The sequence below is a fragment of the Rhamphochromis sp. 'chilingali' genome (assembly GCF_963969265.1).
Source record: "Rhamphochromis sp. 'chilingali' genome assembly, chromosome: 8".
Classification (NCBI taxonomy): domain Eukaryota; kingdom Metazoa; phylum Chordata; class Actinopteri; order Cichliformes; family Cichlidae; genus Rhamphochromis; species Rhamphochromis sp. 'chilingali'.
The window spans coordinates 38,181,603-38,188,888 of NC_137935.1; the positions used below are offsets into that span (position 1 = coordinate 38,181,603).

Consider the following 7,286-nt stretch of genomic DNA (forward strand, 5'->3'; position numbering starts at 1 on the left):
GCAGAAAATTTTACTTGAAATCAGAATCTCTCACGGACTCTTTAAAGCTTTCATTGGCCAAGCCTCTCACTCACAGGAAAAATAAAAAAATTCAAACAAATTGGTTAACTTGTCGAGAAGCAGAAAATAATTTTCACAATGGAGAAACTTTATGTTTACACACCCATTTCATTTGTTTTTGCACTTCTCTCGCTGGGAACTCTACAGAATTGTATGTGTTACAATTTCGAGGCAGTGTTTAATATGTTGCTTGCACTCTGTTGTCAGCAGCCAGTGCATTGGTGCAGAGCTTGCAGGTGTGTACAAACCAGAAGTCGACCATGAATGAGAGCTCATCTGCCGAAGCTGGGATAGCACATGGTCAAGTGGTCAACAAATGAAAATGGAAAATTGCTACCACTTGTTGGGCCCGTTCAAGTACGTGCAGCCGGGAAAGGTGGTCAGGTCATGATGGATGCCCCATATGCCTGCTGTTGTTGATATGATCAAAAAAAATATATGAGGGCCAACCCCTCTGCCTCCACCTCCATGCTCCACCATTCTCCGCTATAATAGACAAACAGATGTGTGCAGGTCACCCGCAAGCACAGAAAATTGCTTGTGTGCAAAATTGCCTTCGGGATGAGGTATTTTGTTTATTCGTTGGACTAGTCCAATCATGTTTTTGAGTCCAAGTGTATTGTTAGAGTTTTTTGTTTAATCCAAATAACAGAGATTCTTCAGTAAAGCAACAGACAGGAACAGCGCTTAGAACATGCTTGCTGCTACACAAAAAGGCCTGCTTGTGCTTGAAGTTCCATTTATGATGCAGCATATACTACTATATACATACTTTGAACATTAAGTTATCAAAAGTTCAAGAAAAAAAGAGATTATTCATCCTTGGAATGAGGAACTACAAGTGACTGTGATCAAATATTAAAAGCCCAAAGTTGTACTAAGCAGTGAAGAAGCTGTATGTCTATATATTAAGTCTAGTAAAACGTTTGTGCATCATTTACTACATAATTTGATGCAAATACTGTGAACTGTGGGAATGTGAACACAAATATGCAGAAATGGCAATTTAATGAAAACAAATGCTGGATGTGAAACTGCAGATGTGATCATGTGCTTAGAGTGCATTTCTATCTGCTTCATGGTGCCTCTCTCTCTCTCTCAGACACACACACACACACACACACACACACACACACACACACACACACACACACACACACACACACACACACTGTCTTTCTCACACACACCTACACAGACACATGCATTCTCATACAATTGTAGTTGCCTATTCATGTACATTTTCAGCACTTTTCTTTGAGCTAGAGGTGCTCTACAGCCATCGACACTCTACATTCATGTTATGATCCACAATCACACTGTGTAAAATCTGCTACTGTTTTTACCACAACCATTGACCCCCAATTCCAAAACAAATGCCAGATGCTATGTAAAATGTGAAACAAATGCAATAATTTAGAAATGTCAAATTTCTCTGCTTTTGTGATAGCTGCAATAATAGGAATGTCTTGCTGGAAAATGCAAGGCCTGCCCTGGAAAAGTCATTGTGAGTTTGGAGGCTGCAGATGAGCACTTGTAAGTAGTGGTTGAAAGTAGCAAAAAATAATTAATATGAGTAAAATTTGAAGTACAAGTTTGCATCTCTCAGTATTCTTATTAGTATTTGTGTAAATATCAGTTCATACATTTGTGAATATTTCTTGAATATTTCGTGAATATTTTCTTCTGTAACTGTAAATTTAAAATACAGTGGAAAAATGTAGTAAAAGTAAAAAATTTCTAAATACAAATTCTGAGTTTTTTCTATATATTTTCACTTTTTTTTCCTTAAAGCTCTCACATTTTGCAACATTTACCTTCATATAAGGATTTTTTTTTTAAATTTAGCTTCACAGACAGCATTAGATCGACGACAGTCTTGTAAAGTAGGGCTCCATGGTGGAATTTTCTTAATCCATCTACGTCTGATCTGAGTGTGTAACTCTTACATGTCTTCACAACACAAAAAGAAAACAGATAGCGTAACACAGAAATATTTATTGCAAGATACAAACACAAGTCACTTAATGTTTGCAAAATAATATAATGTATGTCAAACCAGAGTCTGAGTTTGGAGGAGAGTTAAAGTCGGAAAGTGGAGGAAGAGAGTACTTTAATGCAAATAAATACATTTAAATAACAAAATAACAGTGAATATTTCACAGAGCTTCACAAACAAGTGTAAACAGAATAAACAGAGTGGCAATTATATATATATGCAGTGAAATGTCAGCACTTAAAATTTCTTTGGTTCAATTCTCAAATTCAGCTTTCCTCTGGTTTGTAGTCAGTTAAATCAGTATCACGTCAGGCCGGGTTCCAAAGTGCTCCTGAATTAAACAAAGAAGTCAAGTAGGTCAATTCTGTACTTCCAGATCATAAACTAAGGTGAATGATAAAAGAAAGGTGTGATCTCCTTCTATATCATAACGAAAACTCAGCAAAACTCCACAAGGTAATGAAATAATCAGGTTCAGGGGTTGTTCTGTGTTTCCTTCATCAAGGATAATCCTAAAGCAAATGGCAATTACACAAAATTACAAAAATCTCGGCCTGTATACAACATGGATACCCATTCTCACACATTCATGCAAGCACTTTTTTCTATGAGTAAGTGCAAGAGCAAGTTGGGGTAACTATCTTGGCCAAGGATATTGGGCTTGTAGACCGGAGCAACCAGGGATCACACCACCAACCCCCAATAATAGATTCTATTCATCCTGAGCTACAGCCTCCCCTCAACTAAAGTGAACTAAAGTTTTAAAGCAACCATTATCAGTATGAGATAAAGTCAAGTTCACCTGTCAACATGGGGAAAAAAGCAGCCACATCAACAGAGAACATGACTACAAGGCTAGTTAGCTGTGCTAGCTCAACTCTCCTAAACACACCAAGTAACAGTTCTAATGCAGCTGAATCTCCTCTGTCAGTGGGACCAAGTATTATCCCTAAACAGCACTATTTAACAAATTAGGCAAAAAATGAATGTAGCATATTTTTTTTCTTCTTCTCTACAACAACTGACTACATTTTGGAAGATTATATCAGAATATAATGACATCATGTGCACATTTTGACCTAAATTTGATTGAAGAAATGTCCTTCAATGAAGTGTTTTATCACTTTGCTTCACAGAGAACTTCTGCTTGCATTTAGTAGCCCACTGCAGGCAAACAGCAAGAAGCAGAAAATGATAAATCATGTAATGCAAATGTCAGTAAACAATTGCTTGCCATCCAAATAAGTGTTACGTAATAGATGGTACTGCTCCTTAGAATCCACAAGAATTAAAAAAAAAAAGAAAATTGTTAACAGTTGGTACGCTTTGTACCTTTACTGCAGGCATACCTAATTGATTAACATTTGATTAACTTTCCTAATAAATTAAAATTATTTCAGCTCCCACTGGCTACAGAAACAACATTCACTATCACTGTTATCCAAAACAGCGTCTGAAGAAAAAAATGATCTAACAAGTTCTAACAAATTGGAGAAGTCTGAATAACCTCTTGTCATTTCTCATTAGTTTCCAGCACAGGCATGGTGAAGCGTGACCCACAGCAGGTTAGGGCAGCCTGGTCCTTCCCAACTCATAGGCCTCTTTAGAAGAGATATTGATGATGTTCGGGAGGAGGCTTTACTAAATGAGCTTTAGCAATGAGCTGGAAAATGAGTAATGTTCCCTGGGTGAGCCCATAGTATTCAGGCCTGAATCCGCAAGCCTAGCCTGCCTTCTATGACTGAGAGGGATAGAGCACATTCATGGGGATGTGTATGCATGGGGCTGTTCTGAGTGATTGTCTGGGCACAAATCTGATCAAACCTGTCATCTTTTTGACAGATATGAAAAAAAAAATTTCCTATTACCTCCTGATGTCGTGCCTGAACACTAGTGTAGTTTCAGCTACTAGGGAAGAATAATACAAGGGCGGCCCCAGTCAGAGCTGAAGCTGAGCAGCACTGGAAGACCATTTGGGAGAAAGAGGTAACGCACAACACCAACACCAAGTAACTGGTGGAACTAAGAGAGGCCACAGCAACTTTCCAGAACAAGAACAGGAACTGGAATGAAGAGCAGCAGCACCAGGCCCTAGTACACTCTAAGAAATAAAATGTTGTATTTACTCCACCCAGTTATGTCAACCGGTTCCACACAACTGGGTTAGTGAAATATAAAATGTATGATACATTTAATTTGAACAAGAAATTTTAAGTACATCTGATAAGATTTGGATAATTAAATGCAAATCAAAAGAATCATGTTGTATTAGCTGAATATCATAATGTTGATATAACTAACCTTGTTGATTTAAATTGAGAAGACTAAATAAAACCTACTCAACCAAAACAAGCTGTACTTACTTTGAGAAATAACATGTTGTATTTACTCCACCCAGTTATGTCAACCGGTTCCACACAACTGGGTTAGTGAAATATAAAATGTATGATATATTTAATTTGAACAACAAATTTTAAGTAAATCTGATAAATCTACTCACCCAAAACACGCTCTACTGAAACTATAGGATTAAATCACTTTAACAGAATTGCAACTTAGTCTATTTAAGTTTGTAAATTAAATAAATCGAACACAAGTTTATTCAGTTAACCTAACTTTAATAACACTTTGTGTAAAACTTGTTGAAGCACACTTTGAGCAATTCAAATGCTTCTAGATCTTTTCCCCCAAACAATCTTTACATATATTCAAGTGCATTTTAGGTGCAGGAAGACAAGATACAGAATGTCATGTTAAACTGAAATGATTAAAACTGGAAAGTGTTGTGATTCCAACATTTTTAACATTAACATGACTTAATTTAAACTTGATTGGGCTACAATGAAAATCCCACAATACAGCCCTGCAAACAGCAGGTAGAAATTACTTTTGTGTCATTTTTGTCCATATTTAGAAAAATAACCTTTGCTTCAAAACTTAAACTGAAGTCCAAAGTTAGGAGCAGTCTTTTTCAGTGTAGTTGGATGTTGGTAAAGGTTCAAGAACAAAGAACGCAGAAAAGTGAAAGGCCTTGCAGAAGTTCTTGTGGCAATTCAAACTGAACAGTTTATGAAGTGCAAGGAGAAGGGTTCGAGAACCTTAAAGTTCAGTGTCCTCTATAGTTCACTGCAGGCTGTTTCACTCAAGCAGTTTGTTTTTCAGAACCTGCACCTTCATGGATAGGTTGTTCCCATCCAACTCCATCGGCACCTTCTGAAGAAATTCAAATGTGTATTTCAGGTGCTTTGGGTAGCTCAGATTTAGACTATAGATTAGTCCAAGCCGGAGGGCACAACCCTTTGCCACATCACTAAGAGCTTGCAGCACAGTGCATCCTTCTATGATGACAGCAATGTCCTCAGGTGTATCTGCAGAGTTTGCTCTCATGTCTGACAACATAGACTCCCAAAGTCAGCTGCTCTGTTTCTCTGCTTGCACCAAGATCCACATCCTTTAAATAAAAATTTAAAAAAAGATAAGTTAATTGCGTACATATACATATGGACAAGTAAGTCCACCTTCCATTTCCAATCCCAAATTTAAAAAAGGAAAATAACTGATCGTTTTCCTTTTTTAACTTACCAAGAATTCCTTGAACAGGTCATCTGGCTTTTCATTTAAGTAGACACAGACAGCTTTCAGAATGCATTCCTGTCAAACATCAACGCTGGGATTCTGGTGGAGATAAGAACTCAATATGAGAGAAGTTTCCTATTTTGGTTCCTTTCAACCTCTTTACAAAAGAAAGTCAAAAATATTAACACATAGCAGATATGTGATTAAGCAATGTTTCATAACTCACATCAGTGATGTGCAGTGAGGTTCATGATTGGTAAGGCACTGACTCCTCTGTGTCAGATTAACAAATATATGAACCCAAAAATCGAAGCTTTTCAATTTTGACATTACGTGAAAGCTTTCATTTTTGCTTTAATCAATTCTAGATTGTTCAACAATATATTTAATAATTGTGCCCCTAAAAATATTAAAATTAAATAGAAGATTAGAACTGGGCAATATGGACTTAAAATCCTATCATGACATTTTGTGGATAACAATAAGTCTGTGAAGGTTCACAGTCATCCAGGTCATCGTAGTCTGAGGAGCTTGGAAAGAAAAGTGAAGCTTCTTCAGTGAAGATTTCTGACACTAAACCAGAAATCAACATGGAGTCGAATTCTTTCAAACAATGTAGCAACTTAATTGATGCACATTTCTAAAATACACTACACATTCATTTCATTCTTCAAACTACAGGATCGCTGGCGCTCCCAGTGGTCATTACTGATGTCAGGGAGCAGGTGCGGTAGATGTTGGGAGTAATTTTAAAACTGTCGGTCTTAGTAGGCAAGTCTCATCTTAACAAGAATCGCAAAAGATTTTGGAAAATTACACCGAAGCAGGTTCAACAATATTTGTTAAATGTTTTCATACTTCTAACATGTGTGAGAGGTATACAAGCTAGAGCAGGGGTGCCCAGTCCCGGTCCTCGAGAGCTACCGTCCTGCAGCTTTTAGATGCATCCTTGTTCCCACACACCTGAATCAAATGAATGGCTTGTTATCAGGCCTTTGCCAAACATGATGGCATGCTGAAGAGGTAATCAAACCATTTGATTCAGCTGTGTTGGAGTAGGGATGCATCTAAAAGCTGCAGGATAGTAGCTCTCGAGGACTGGGATTGGGCAGCCCTGAGCTAGAGTGTTAAAAAATTTGCCAGGCATCATTTGTTTAAAAAAAAATGCAAAAGTATTCCCGAAAGTGTCAGATGTGTATCAGTTAGTATACATTAATCAAATTTGTCATCCTTAAATTGTTGTACTTACCAAATAATCCTCAGATGGCGATGGATTCTATCCAGGATGCTAAGCATATGCAAGTCTCAGTTGAAAATGGCGGATGATCAAACTTCCACACTGCACATGTGCAAACTCAGAAGTACGGAGAGCCTATTAGGACAATCCTCTTTAAATTAAAGTGCTCTTCATTTTAAATGAACTTTTTACATTGGATTTAATTTACTGCATTTTGTTGTATTGAAATATTATCTTGTTAATTAAATTCAAAACAACATACTTGTGTTTAAAGTTAAAAATCAATTGGTGGCATTAGTTTTAACATGAAGCATTTACATAATGCTACCAACATCAGTGTGTCATTTCTTAGAGTGTATGATCCAAACCTACTGACAGGAAAAAAACAAATACCGTAATTGTCGGGCTATAAGC

General features: G+C 37.1%; 1 long non-coding RNA gene across 1 annotated transcript; it reads right to left on the reverse strand.

Annotated features, from left to right (window-relative positions):
* Positions 1 to 4,175: 4,175 nt before the first annotated feature.
* Positions 4,176 to 7,024, reverse strand: LOC308401429. The gene is made up of 3 exons (XR_013972569.1): positions 6,885 to 7,024; positions 5,642 to 5,734; positions 4,176 to 5,510 (listed from the first exon to the last, which is right to left on the reverse strand). It is a non-coding gene; the product is annotated as an uncharacterized lncRNA (long non-coding RNA).
* Positions 7,025 to 7,286: the final 262 nt, after the last annotated feature.